Below are 12937 nucleotides of genomic sequence, written 5' to 3'. Positions count from 1 at the left end.
CACGACTAGTCGATATAGATTTTCCCCATGACTTACATTTGCAACCTCAGGGTGTGATGGATGAGGTTCAAATTTGATAATCAACTACCTTATAAGGATTAATTAATTAAGGTTTAATACATGTATTCTGTCAATTTGTACAAGTTTTTATTTCAATAAACTTTGATAATACATATTGTGTGACAAACGTCCTAGATTTTAAAAGGTAGAAGATCGTAGTTTATGACTTATTACAAAATTTTACTGTTGACCTGAAGTTGTTTAGTATGAAAATGTTGGGGTATATATTGATGATCCACATTTACTAGTTATGACATCATTTTGGTTTCATCTCACACAGGACAAACTTCATAAGACGATCCATTTGCATTGCATAGGGTGGTAGATATACTGCAGTAAGCGTCGTTATTAAATGATTGTGGTGCGTTCATATTACACTACATTGAGTACTTGACACTTGGTCAACCTTTATCCTTTAAAGCCAAGGACTTCTTATGTCTATGCAGGAGCTTTGTTGCACAGTTATTTTTTTTTTTGATATTGATTGACCTTTGTGTTATATACATCTGTATATTTATATATGTTTATTCATTTATATGTTTTCTGCATTAGTATGTTTATATATTTATGTGTATACTTATATACATTTGTTCTTTATATAGTTACTATAACTGAATGGTCAAATCAACAAAAAAGATGAAAAATAGATATATGAACTCAACATTGATATATATAACGATTACAATAACAAAATTTATAGATACATTAACAAGTACAATCGCAAGTTTTATAGATAAAATTAAAAAACTCATCTCAAACTTTATATATAAAGTAACAAGTACAATGTAATATCTTCAGGTATGTTCTAAGGGTATTTATGGCTTTTGACCCTACTTTGAGACATTTCTAGTTTTAAGTATATATGTTCAAATGTACGTATGTGTGTGTGTATATGTGTGTGTATATATATAAAGAGAGAAAAGACAAAAAAAGAAAACTTTAAGCCTTTTTCCATCATCTTCTCTTGTCTTTTCCAGAAAAAAGCAGTTTTCTTCACGTTTTTGCTTTGTTTTTTAAGAAACGTTGATGAGTTGAAAAGGTTTTTGAAGCTAAGTAAGAAAGCAAAAGAAGAGGAAGCACTTTAGAAGCCTTGGTGGTTTTGGTGATAAAAAAGGGAAGACAAAGAGGAAAAAGCCCAATTTGACAAAGATTGACTTGAAATAAGATAAGTGGAATTATTCTTGGCATGTTTCATGTTTTATGCTTTTGATTCTTTGGCTCTATGTTATAAATGATGATTTTGAAGTTGAGAAATGTTGTTGTGCTATTTAAGGTATCTATGTGTTTGATTTTGTTCATGGCAAAAAGTTGGATAATATTTATAGTTTTGCCATTAATTTCGTCCTACGTTTTGACTACCTTTTCTAATTAATCATGAGTACTACTATAGTTTGTTGGAAAGCTCTTTGAATTCTTTTTTCAATGATATATAGCTTGTATAAATTAAAGACCGTTTGAACTGTTAAAGTGCATGAATAAAAAGACTACCTTACCAAGTAAACAGGAAATACAGTTTTTTGCTATTGATTTTATCTCATATTTTGACTATCCAATATAATGAATCATGAGTGTTATTATAGCTTTTTAGAAAGATATTTGAATCCTCTTTTCAATGACATATAATTTGTATGAATTGGAGACCATTTGAATTATTAAATTACATGAACAAAAAGACTATCTTTCTAAGTGAATAGTCTAATGAACAATAATTTACAATTTTTGGAAAGAAAGAAAAAAGGAAAAGGAAGAGAAAAAGAAAAGGAAGAAAAGAAAGAAAGGAAAAGAGAGATAAAGAAAAGAAAAAGAAAAGCAAGAAAATGAATTCGGGCCTCAGGATTTAGGGGTTGTCCTAAGAGTATAGTTTGGTGGGTTATAGATAGTTTTTTATGAAAGCAAGATTAGTAAGAGATAACACACGTATGCATGCTATGAACTATAAAGGGGCATTTTACACTACACTACCCATAGTAAGGCACGTCTACAGTAGGATATAAACCCATAGTAGGGTCCACCCATAGTAGGGTCCATTCGTAGTAGAACACAATTCATATTTAGAAATAGTATAGTAGAAGAAAGGAAGAGAGTTCGAGCTTAGAAAAATGCTAAATCCTTATAGTCAACTTCTAGAAAATATCAAATGGATATCAAATAGGACAAAGTGTGTCCCAAATAGTAAATGATAAACTAGATTATTCCTTCGATTCTTTAAGAAGGCTATGATGTGAGATTGAGTCCCGAGGGTGATTTAGAATAGAAAAAGAGATATTTTACTTAATTTTTTCCCTTTACTGAGTGTTCTTATCTCTCACTTCCTTTTCTTTCATGATTATAGGTACAGGTGATCGAGGTAACTGTAAGGCAGAGTCAGGTCAACGAAGATAGATTTGGGTTAGGGTTGGTTACCTATGGTTTTTGTTACACACATATGATATTGCTAATTTTTGGCTCTATTCAGATAATTGTATAGTTGTATCTAAGGACATGTATATGATTACTTCATGATCTCAAATGTTTTTAGATGAGTTTTCATATGGGATATATATATCTTTTGTTCACTTTTAGATTTTCAGTTTTTTCAAAATAATTTTAGAATGCTTTTAGCGATGAGTTCATTTTAAAATTTATAAAATAAACGTTCCAGATATTAATTCGTAACATTTTTTCCTTTAGAAAACAACATTTCTCGAGAGGGATGTTATAAGTTGGTATCAGAGCCTAATTTTAGAATCCCAAAAGATGTTTTCTAAAACAAAGTGGAGTAGTCTAAGTAAAACAGAGATGGAATACCCCCTAGCCACACTGACTACCCTCGCAGCTAATCACTGTAAGTTAAGTTTTCACTTATAACTGCTGAGTTTTATAGGACTGATGTGTTTATTTTAAGGACCTATGAGCCAAACACTAGTAGATCCCTCTCAGAGGAGCTAGAGTGAAGGAGCAGCTCCTTAAGTACCCCAGGGAAGACTTAGTGCATAAGATGTGTAAGAGATTTTCAAAGAGATGATGAGTGAGCATAGAGGTGCTTCTACGCAGGAAAGTGAGATGATGCACACACTACCGACCCGAAGGCATGATACGATAAAGGTTACTTTAACATCTATAATAGCCCTTGTGAGGACTCAACTGCATCTTATTTTGAACCTCCCTAGTAGGCACCAGCCTAAAAAAATTGATAGTGCAAAGGAACTAATAACAGTTGAATAGTAGTTGGAATTAATAGAGAGTGTAATGGCCTTATTTGACATGACTGACCAGAAGAGAGTAAGATATGTCACCTATCTTTTTAAGTCAAGGGCAAAAATATAGTGGAACTTGGTCAAGGAAACAATTAATGTCTCAGAGATGACTTAGTCCAAGTTCAGGTATCGATTTGAGGCAAAGTACACAGGTGTCAATGTTACTTGTATTAGGGTCTAAGAGTTTATTACTCTAGTACAAGGGACAGATTCAGTAAAAAAATATTCGATGAAGTTTAATCAGTTGTCCTAGTATGCCTCTGAGATAGTTAGTACAAAGATCAGAAATATACAGAAGTTCGTGTACGAGCTAGATCCAGAGATAGGCTGAGATGTTATGACGAGGGCATAACCACCCAAGACTTATGTAGAGGCCCTTGATAGAGCTTTGAGGGTAGAAGATTTTGTGAATAGGAGGTTTGGTTAGACCACAAGGAAAATGGTTACACCTTCTACTACCATACCAGTTCCCCCGATGAACAGTAGATCAGTTTCAGCACAAAGAGGCCCTCCTTCAAATCGGGATAAGAAAGGTAAACAACCTCTCCAATTCAAAGGTATTAAGTTTAATTGTTACAAAAACTGGAACACATTTTTTAAAAAGGTTAGACATACCATTAAGAACCTCAACATCTTCATCATTTGAAATTTCAACAGATATGCCATTGTCAAGATATCTTGGTCTCATGCTTATCTGAATGTTGTTTATCCTTTTATCTATGTTACACTTTTTGCTTACCATTTAGATTAATCCCTCGAATGTCTTATGCTCTGAAATTTCAATTAATTTCCTATTACCTCCAACATATTTTATTATATTGTTACCTTTTCTATCCATTCCACTCGTATCTAATTGAAACATATTCCGCTATTTAGATTAATTTTATAATGATCTATAAATGTGTGAAAATATAATCAATATAAATAACATGACCAAAAATACTATTTAAATATTTGTGTTAAATTATTTTATTAATAAGTTTGAGATTCGTGATTTTATTTCTATTGCATGATTACACTTATTTCATAATTCTACTACGTATTGTGACTATTAATATGCTTTGAATAATTTGATATTAATTTTTAAAAATATCACTTCACCCTTATATCATTAAATATTGTTTTACTCCCTAAATATTATCTAATATCTCTAACACTCTTTATTATAAAATGTCATTTCATCTCTTACTATTATAATCACAAAATACCCTCCCATAATTTTTTATCATTTCAATTTTTATATATAACTCTAAGTTATTATATATGACATCATATATAATTGCATTATCAATAAAAGTAATAACCATTGAAGTTATAGTATATATAAATACCTCGACATCACAAACTTTTTTCTTCTCTGTTAAAATCACGATTACAAACTTTTTTCTCTCTCTTGAAATCTCTCTCGGATAATGAGTATAATTGTATATGTTAATGGATAAAGAAAGAAATATGATTTATATAGAATAAAGGAAGGTTAGTTTTGATATTTTTTGGATATTTAGGGCATTTTTGTTTAACTCCTTTAAAATCTGGGTATTTTCGTTTAAACTACAAAACTATGGGTAATTTAATTAATTTCTTAGATAAAAATTCGATTTTGTTCTTCAAAGTTGGGTTAAGGTTAGTTTTTCACTTTTGTTTAATTATTTTAAGGCTTTTTAATTGTATATTTATTAGTCTAGTTTTTTTAATGATAAATATGATAGTTGAAGTTTCAACTTTGATGTAAAATATTAATATTTTTGTGTGAATTGTGATTCGTGAGTCACTAATGATAACATTTGATTTTTAAGACATTTACAAATCTTTAGAAATTACAGTTATTTTACAAAGAAACCAATCTTAGATTTAGTTTAGAATTCAAAGATGTAATGGTATGTTGTTGGAGCTAAGATTAATTACAAGAAATAGTTAAATTAATGTCAAAATTGTATACCAATATTTTAGATCTAGTTTTTGCTTTAGAATGCTTGTAGACATTCTGTCTTTTTTTTCTTTAATTATTCTTCCTGCAATAATTTATGTAAAGTTAAATTTAGAAAATCGATTTTCAACATAAATACAAATTTCTATGATCGTTTGCATTTATAGTAAAATAACATAAGTTTTGATTTATTCATCATCAATATTTAAATTGTACTGATTGGAAGATTACGTTGCATGTTATGTAAGTGAGGATAAAAATCAGACAAATGTTAAAATTAGTTACTCTTCATTCACTAGTGTTAAACTTGGTGTTTGTATTGTATCAGAGTTCCAAAGATCGAAGAGTGCAGTCAAACATATTCTAAGAACATTTCTTCTTATTTCAATGTTATGAAGGTATTTTTATTTCTTTATAACAATCTGTTTATTCATTAATATGATTTTATTTTTTTTTAAGGTTTTGTTTCAACCTTTTTTCATAATATTATTTATTCTAGTTCTAACTAATTTAATATCAATGAATTAAGATAATTATTTGGAAGAAATTAATGATACAAGAAATTTAGAAGAGGAATGAGAGCCTAAGCTTGGAATGGTTTATGATTTATTAGAGAATCTTGTTCAAGACTATAAAACTTATGGAAATAAGAAAAGTTTCGAAGCTATTATATGATCTACAACAAAAGAAGATGATGGAGATATGAAATACATGGTGTTAGCTTGTTCTTGTCATGACAAGGCTAGAAGTAACTGCAGGAATGCTTTTAAAATGTATCTGTGACAAAACAGATTGTAAGGCTTGAATTCGTGCAATATGTTCAAATTGTAAATAGACAATATGTTCAGTTATATTAGATCATAACCATGCACTAAGTAGTCCTGCCAAGACTAGATACTTTAAGAGTAATCCGATAATACATCTATTTGTGAAGAGAAAGCTTAAAGTGAATGATAGGGTTAGGATAAGACCAAATAAAAATTTCAATGTCTTAATGGTTGAAAAATGTGGTGTTGAGAATTGCAAGAACTATATTGAAAAAGTAAAGAGACTACAACTTGGTATTGGAGATGTTTCTGCAATCTAAAAATATTTTCTTAAAATGCAAAGTGAGAATTTAAATTTCTTCAACATAATAGATTTAGATGAAGAGGGTCATCTTAAGAATGTTTTATAGGTAGATGCAAAAAGTAGGGTCACATTTAAAGAATTCGATAATGTTGTGACATTTGACATTACATATTTGACTAAAAAATACGATATATTGTTTGGTGCTTTTGTTAAAGCTGATCATCATGGTCATTCAACATTATTTGGTTGTGGGTTAATATCCATTGAAGACTCAAAGATATTTGTATGATTTTTTCAATCTTAGCTTGCATGTATGTTAAATTGTGCTCCTAAGGCAATAATTACTGATCAAGACAAGGCAATGCAACATGCAATCGAGATTGTGTTCCCCTATAAACAACATAGGTGGTGTTTGTGGTATATAATGAAGAAATTATTTGAAAAATTAATAGGTCATTGTGAAAATTAATATATTAAATTTTATTTGCAAAATATTGTGTATGATTTGTTAACAAGTGATGAGTTTGAAGAATGATGGAATAAGTTCATTGATAAACTTATCCTTCACAACAATGCATGGCAACTTGGATTATCTAATAAAAGATTATGTTAGGTGATTGCTTTTTTACATGATACTTTTTGGACAGGTATATCTACTACGTCGCGTAGCAAAAGCATGAATTCATTCCTTGATTGTTATATCAATTCAAAAACTACTTTAAAATAGTTTGTAAAAGTTATATGAAAATGCATTGCGTGATAAAGTGGAAAAATAAAGGGGGATTAATTTTAGATTTTTCAAATCATGGATCTTTTGCATAAGCGTTTATTCAATTGAGAAACAATTTCAAGATGCATATACCACTACAAAATTCAAAGAATTTCAACAAAAGTTTCCTACTAAGGTCTATTGTGGATTGTCTTCTTCTAAAAAGGTTGATTCATATATAAAATTTATAATACAAGAGGATGTTGTGGTTGGAAAGACTCATCATTGTATTCCTTTTGTTTGCTTTGATGAATCAACTTGTGATATTTGTTGTAACTATCGAAGGTTTGAGTTTAGAGGAATTCTATGTCTACATGCGATTGGCATGCTAATTAAGAAGCAAATATCATATTTACCTAAAAAGTTCATTTTAAAGTGATGGAGGAAAAACATAAATAGGTGTCATACCAAGGTCAAAATATGTTATAATAGTTGGAGCACCAATCTTAAAGGGCAAAGCTTTGATAAATTGTTTAATTTATTTAGCATTGTTACAAATTTAGCATCAAACAATAATAAAAATTGTAACGTGGTAATATAAATGATAATTGATATGAAGAACAAGTTGATGTCAAGTGAAAATGTTAGGAGAATTTATAAAAGTTTAAACATGTCAAATAATAAAATGACAAATTGTGAAGTTGTTGATGGTACTTCCAATAAGGTCGACAACAAAATTCTAACTCCACAAACTGTTCATAGCAAAAGGTATCCTCTATTGAAAAAAAAGCAATCAAAAGTTGATCAAATTCTTCGTAAAGTAAAAGAGAAGAAATTGCATATGCAGAAATTGATTAGAAAGGGCTAAGGTAAAAATTTAGTATTTAATTTTAACTGAATATTTAGTTTTTTTTCCATTTGTTTCATGATAAATAACAAATTGCTTGTATTTCAATAATGTTGCTGGAAAGCTATTTTAAGGTGTCATCTACAAAGTGCGTGTGTGTTTAAATGCAAATTCTTTACTTTCATATACGCATGTAAATGGTGGAAGATGAATTTATCATAGGTGTAACACTGGGATAGAAACTTTTGTAGATATAATAAGAAAAGTGAGGATAATCTATTAATCATGTTGCAAAATTAGAAAAAGATTTTTGTATATTTTGATTCTCTTAACTCAATGACTGAAGTATATAAGTTTTTTTATTATGAATTTTAATATATGATTGATTTTTGGAGTCACATTATATAGACTTTTGTATTTAGAAGGAGTTGCATATATATCATACAAAATTTTCAAGTTTTATAGGAGTGTGGCTGAAGTTGGTTTTGGAGGCAAAATTCTGATACAGACCTAAAGATTTTGTTCAATAAGGTAATTGTAGTTGTTGTTCTATTTCCAGAATGCACACCAATATTCCTAACCAAGTTCAAGCACTTAAAAACAATGGAAGTAAATATGATGAGTTGTATTCAATCAATGTAATCCAAACAACAATAAATAAAAGATATTTGTACTGAGTAGTTTTTCCAAAAATATAATTACAATAGTTCAACAATCAACTCTCACTCTATTTACATCAGTCTCTCATACACTCATAAGATAACCAAGCAAAACAAATTGAAAATTTTGGACAATTTCAAAAATATTTCTAGCAGAATCTTCTTGAAATGTTTTTAGACAGTTCTAAAAATTTTAAAAATTTGTTGATTGAAGTTGTCTACTGTAGACTAAGATTTGTAGAAGTTTGGTCACTATTATGACACAATTCTAGAAAAAAACTGGACAATTTCAACTTTGACTAGAATGGCCATCGACAAATTTAGTTTTGCACTTGTAAGGACTTAGATTTTTTAAACAAGTTTGGGTAGATAAAACATCTAAGGACTTGCATTTTTGCATTAACAAGACTCTTGGACTAATTTTAATCTTCTCAAATTATGAGGCCATATGGAAGGGAGGCCTAAGTAGCCAAAAACAAAAAATGACGTAGCTTATAAAGTTAACATCTTTGAAGCAGCTAAACAAGACAATTGCTTGCAGAGGGGACAACTAAAATAACAACAAAAGCAACTAGAAGTACGAACCAAAATCTAGGAAGAATCTAGGCAAAATGGTTGGGTAGAGTGTAGCTAGAGCAGACTGTAGTGACTTTTTCCATTATCTAACTATGATAAGATTTTGCAACCATGAAGTTAGCTCACTTTGTTAAACTCCAATAGACATATGCTGAGTAGCCACACTTCTAGAAATGAATACAAACAAATAACAAATCAAGGAAGTAGTCCATAGACAAGCAAGGGTTGAACTTCAACAGAAACACCATTGATTGATTGCAAGTTAGGATACCATTAGATGCAAACACTTACAAGTATGAGAAATCTACAAAGTCTAGAGATTTTGAGGCCTACTTTTGAAGAAATTGTAAGGGCAAAAGAGCAATAAATAATGCAAAAGCATAATGGATAGCCAAAGTAGCAAACATGGGATGTTTCTAGCTGTAATGTCTCAAACTTACAACCAACTTAAAATTCATTATGCACTTAATGTACCATTAGAAAAATGTTATACCTACCTAAACCTGATATACAAAATGGTACCCACTAATGTGGTAGCTAACATAATAGATGTCATCTCAGTAGCCACATTGACTTGTCGCCATATCAGTAGGTAAATAATTTTTGAGAAAAAAAATATTGATTTGCTCTTTCTAAATCAATTCCTTTAAGATTCTAAAGCAAAAATTAGACAAACTTTGGACTTTCATGGACTACCATTGACTGAAACCATCGTCAACCTTCATCCATCGAAAACACCATTAGTTGTCTTCTCCAAGTGGGACTTCACCACCATTGGTTATCACTAAGGTTGGTTTTTTTTTTGAAACATTAAACAATTAAATCTTCAATCTCTTTCTCTTGATAAATATAAGAACTTGATAATTACAAATATCAGGAAAGTTGATAAAACCATTAATTGTTACTATTTTGATTTATAATTTCCTTGTGTTGTGTGGAAATTTGATGCAATCTAATAGAATTACTTATCTTTTTGCTTTTAGGAAGCTTTGAGCAATTTTGGAATAAATAGGGCCAAAAAGAGGAAAAACTGGAGCAGATATATTAAACTGGAAATTTCGTAATGCAGACTAGGCGTGGGCACGTGAAAGATGAGAGCAGAATCCGGAAAGCAGATCTGAACGTCCAGATCTGTTGCAAGAGTCCATAAAATATTAAGATTTGCTTCCAAGGAAAGGGATAATCACCAACTGGAAAAGATGATTAATTGAGCTAAATAAGGAATGATATTTTTGGAAGAAGAATTTATATTAAAAATACATATCTTTTCCTTTCTTTTTGGGAAGATAAGTATCACTTTGCTTGATTGGATTAGGAGATTAGGATTAGTTTCAATTTCCAGATTTTTAGTAGGAAGAAAATATATATACTCTTATTTTTATTTGAGAATTATAAACCATTGTACTTAGAGAATTAGAGAGAAAAACATGGTCTACAGTGGCTGAATAATTTATCTTGGTTGAAGGGATCTGAAACCATGGAACTACAATGATTGTGAGATTTATTTTTGTTCTTTAATGCATCTTTTAATTATTTGAGTACTGGTTATCTTTCTGAATTATTTTTCATGATTGTGTTGGTTGATTTCTAAGGTGCGCAATTAGTTTATCAATTAATATAATCTATTGCTAGTTTAGGTGCTGAATCCGTAATTGTTCAATCCACCTAATCGAAGTGGCAACTAGGTTTATCGTTTGCTGCATCAGAAACTTTAAATCCTAGGAAAATAATCAACTGGATTAAATGCAACGTCGTACGTTTGTGTTGTCTTGCTTCGTTGGTCTTTCTAATTCGTAATGCTATTGTTTAATTAAATTTGAGATCGTATCCGAATTATTAATCAATAAGGGTTAATTGGAATACATGTTTTTGGTTAACTAATCGTAAGGAATGACAGGTTAATTCAATACCACAACGAATATTCAATTAATTAATTTGATATTTTGTTTCAATGATCAATCGTAGTTCCAATGGTGGATGTGACCGAAGACCAAGGTTTGTTAAATCGATTTATTCATTTTAGATTATTTTACTAAATTTTTATTTATTATTTTTCATTATAATTTGCATTCACTTCAAAACCCCCCTTTTTATTTATTTGTTTCGATTTATTCGTAACGACATATTAATCAAAGCTCTTCGAGGGATCGATCCCTACTTTCCTTTACTACATTTTTGTTGCAGGAATTTAGGATTTAATTTGGGTGTCAACGACAACACGTACCAAATTTTGGCGTCGTTGCCGGGGAGTTTTTAATTTCTATGTTCGTTACGCGATCTTTGAAACAAGCTAGTTTACAGTTTGATCCAGAAATTGAAAAGACTGTAAAAGGGCTGAGAAAAGAAGCGAAAATGAGACTGCAAGCACACAAATCAGTTCACGAAACAGAGGAAAACATGGCTGAAAATCAGACTTTACGAGAGCTTGCTGCTCTAAATTTAAATCAACAACCACACTGCATTACTTTTCCGAATTTAGATGTTAATGCCACCTTCGAATTAAAATCTGGACTAATTCATCTTTTACCTATTTTTCGTGGTTCCGCAGGTGAAGATCCTCATAAACATTTAAAAGAATTTCATGTGGTGTGCACCGGAATGAAACCGAATGGAGTAACCGAAGAACAAATCAAGATGAGGGCTTTTCCGTTTTCTTTGAAAGATGATGTGCAAGATTGGTTGTATTATCTACCCGCTGGAAGTATCACTACTTGGCATGAGATGAAAAGATTATTTTTGCAGAAATTTTTTCCAGCATCAAGAGCAGCCAGCATAAGGAAAGAAATCTGTGGCATTCGGCAGCATACTGAAGAATCTTTATACGAATATTGGGAGCGCTTTAAAAAACTTTGTGCAAGCTGTCCACATCACCAAATTAGTGACCAACTGCTTATTCAATATTTCTACGAAGGACTTCTATCAAATGAGAGAAATATGATTGATGCGGCAAGTGGTGGAGCATTGGCCGACAAAACACCTGAAGCAGCCCGGAATTTAATTGCAAATATGACGTCGAATTCACAACAATTTGGAAATAGATTAGACCATTCGTCTCGGCGCTTCAATGAGGTAAATGTATCTTCTCTTGAAAGACGACTTGATGATCTAACTACTCTTGTACGTCAAATGGCTGTAGGAAAAACAGAGGTAGCGAAAGTTTGTGGAATCTGTTCGGTAGGAGGACATCCGACTGATATGTCTCCAACACTTCAGGAGGACTGCTCTGAACATGCTAATGTAGTGGGCGGATTTTTAGGACAGCAGCAGCGAAATCATAATTATAATCCCTATTTGAATACTTACAATTCAGGTTGGAGAGATCATCCTAATTTTCGTTATGGGAATGCACATGTGGATCAGCCTTCAAATAATTTTCAGCCATACCAACAACATTATATTCTTAGACAGCAGCAACCAACTCAAAATTCTAATTCAGGTACATCTCTTGAAGATATTGTTAAAAGTTTGGCTACTAACACTGTGAAATTTCAACAGGAAACCAGAATCAGCATTCAAAATTTAGAAAATCAAATGAGTCAAATGACTATTGCAATCAATAGGCTGGAAGCACAAAATTCAAGCAAACTGCCGTCACAAACTGTGATAAACCCAAAGGAGAATGTTAGTGCCATAATGTTGAGGAGCGGAAAGGAGCTGGAGATGCCAATTAAAGCACAACTTGCACCAAAACAGCCAACAGAAAACAGAGAAAAATTGGCAGCAGAAAATAATTCTTCCGAAAAGGTAGTGACAAGTAAATATCCTCCTCTTAGCGAATATAAACCTGTTCCTCCTTTTCCTGAAGCCTTAAAATTGAAGTACGACAGCAATGCGGATTTATATGAGACCTTT

General features: G+C 31.0%; 1 non-coding gene across 1 annotated transcript; it reads right to left on the bottom strand.

The window, feature by feature from the left end:
• Positions 1 to 11854: 11854 nt before the first annotated feature.
• On the bottom strand, positions 11855 to 11961 carry LOC123224595. The gene has a single exon (XR_006504004.1). It is a non-coding gene; the product is annotated as a small nucleolar RNA R71 (small nucleolar RNA).
• Between the last annotated feature and the right edge of the window lie 976 nt (positions 11962 to 12937).

Source organism: Mangifera indica, chromosome 8 (assembly GCF_011075055.1).
Source record: "Mangifera indica cultivar Alphonso chromosome 8, CATAS_Mindica_2.1, whole genome shotgun sequence".
Classification (NCBI taxonomy): domain Eukaryota; kingdom Viridiplantae; phylum Streptophyta; class Magnoliopsida; order Sapindales; family Anacardiaceae; genus Mangifera; species Mangifera indica.
Note: the sequence above shows the minus strand (reverse complement) of the source record. Positions and strands in the feature narration are given on the sequence as shown.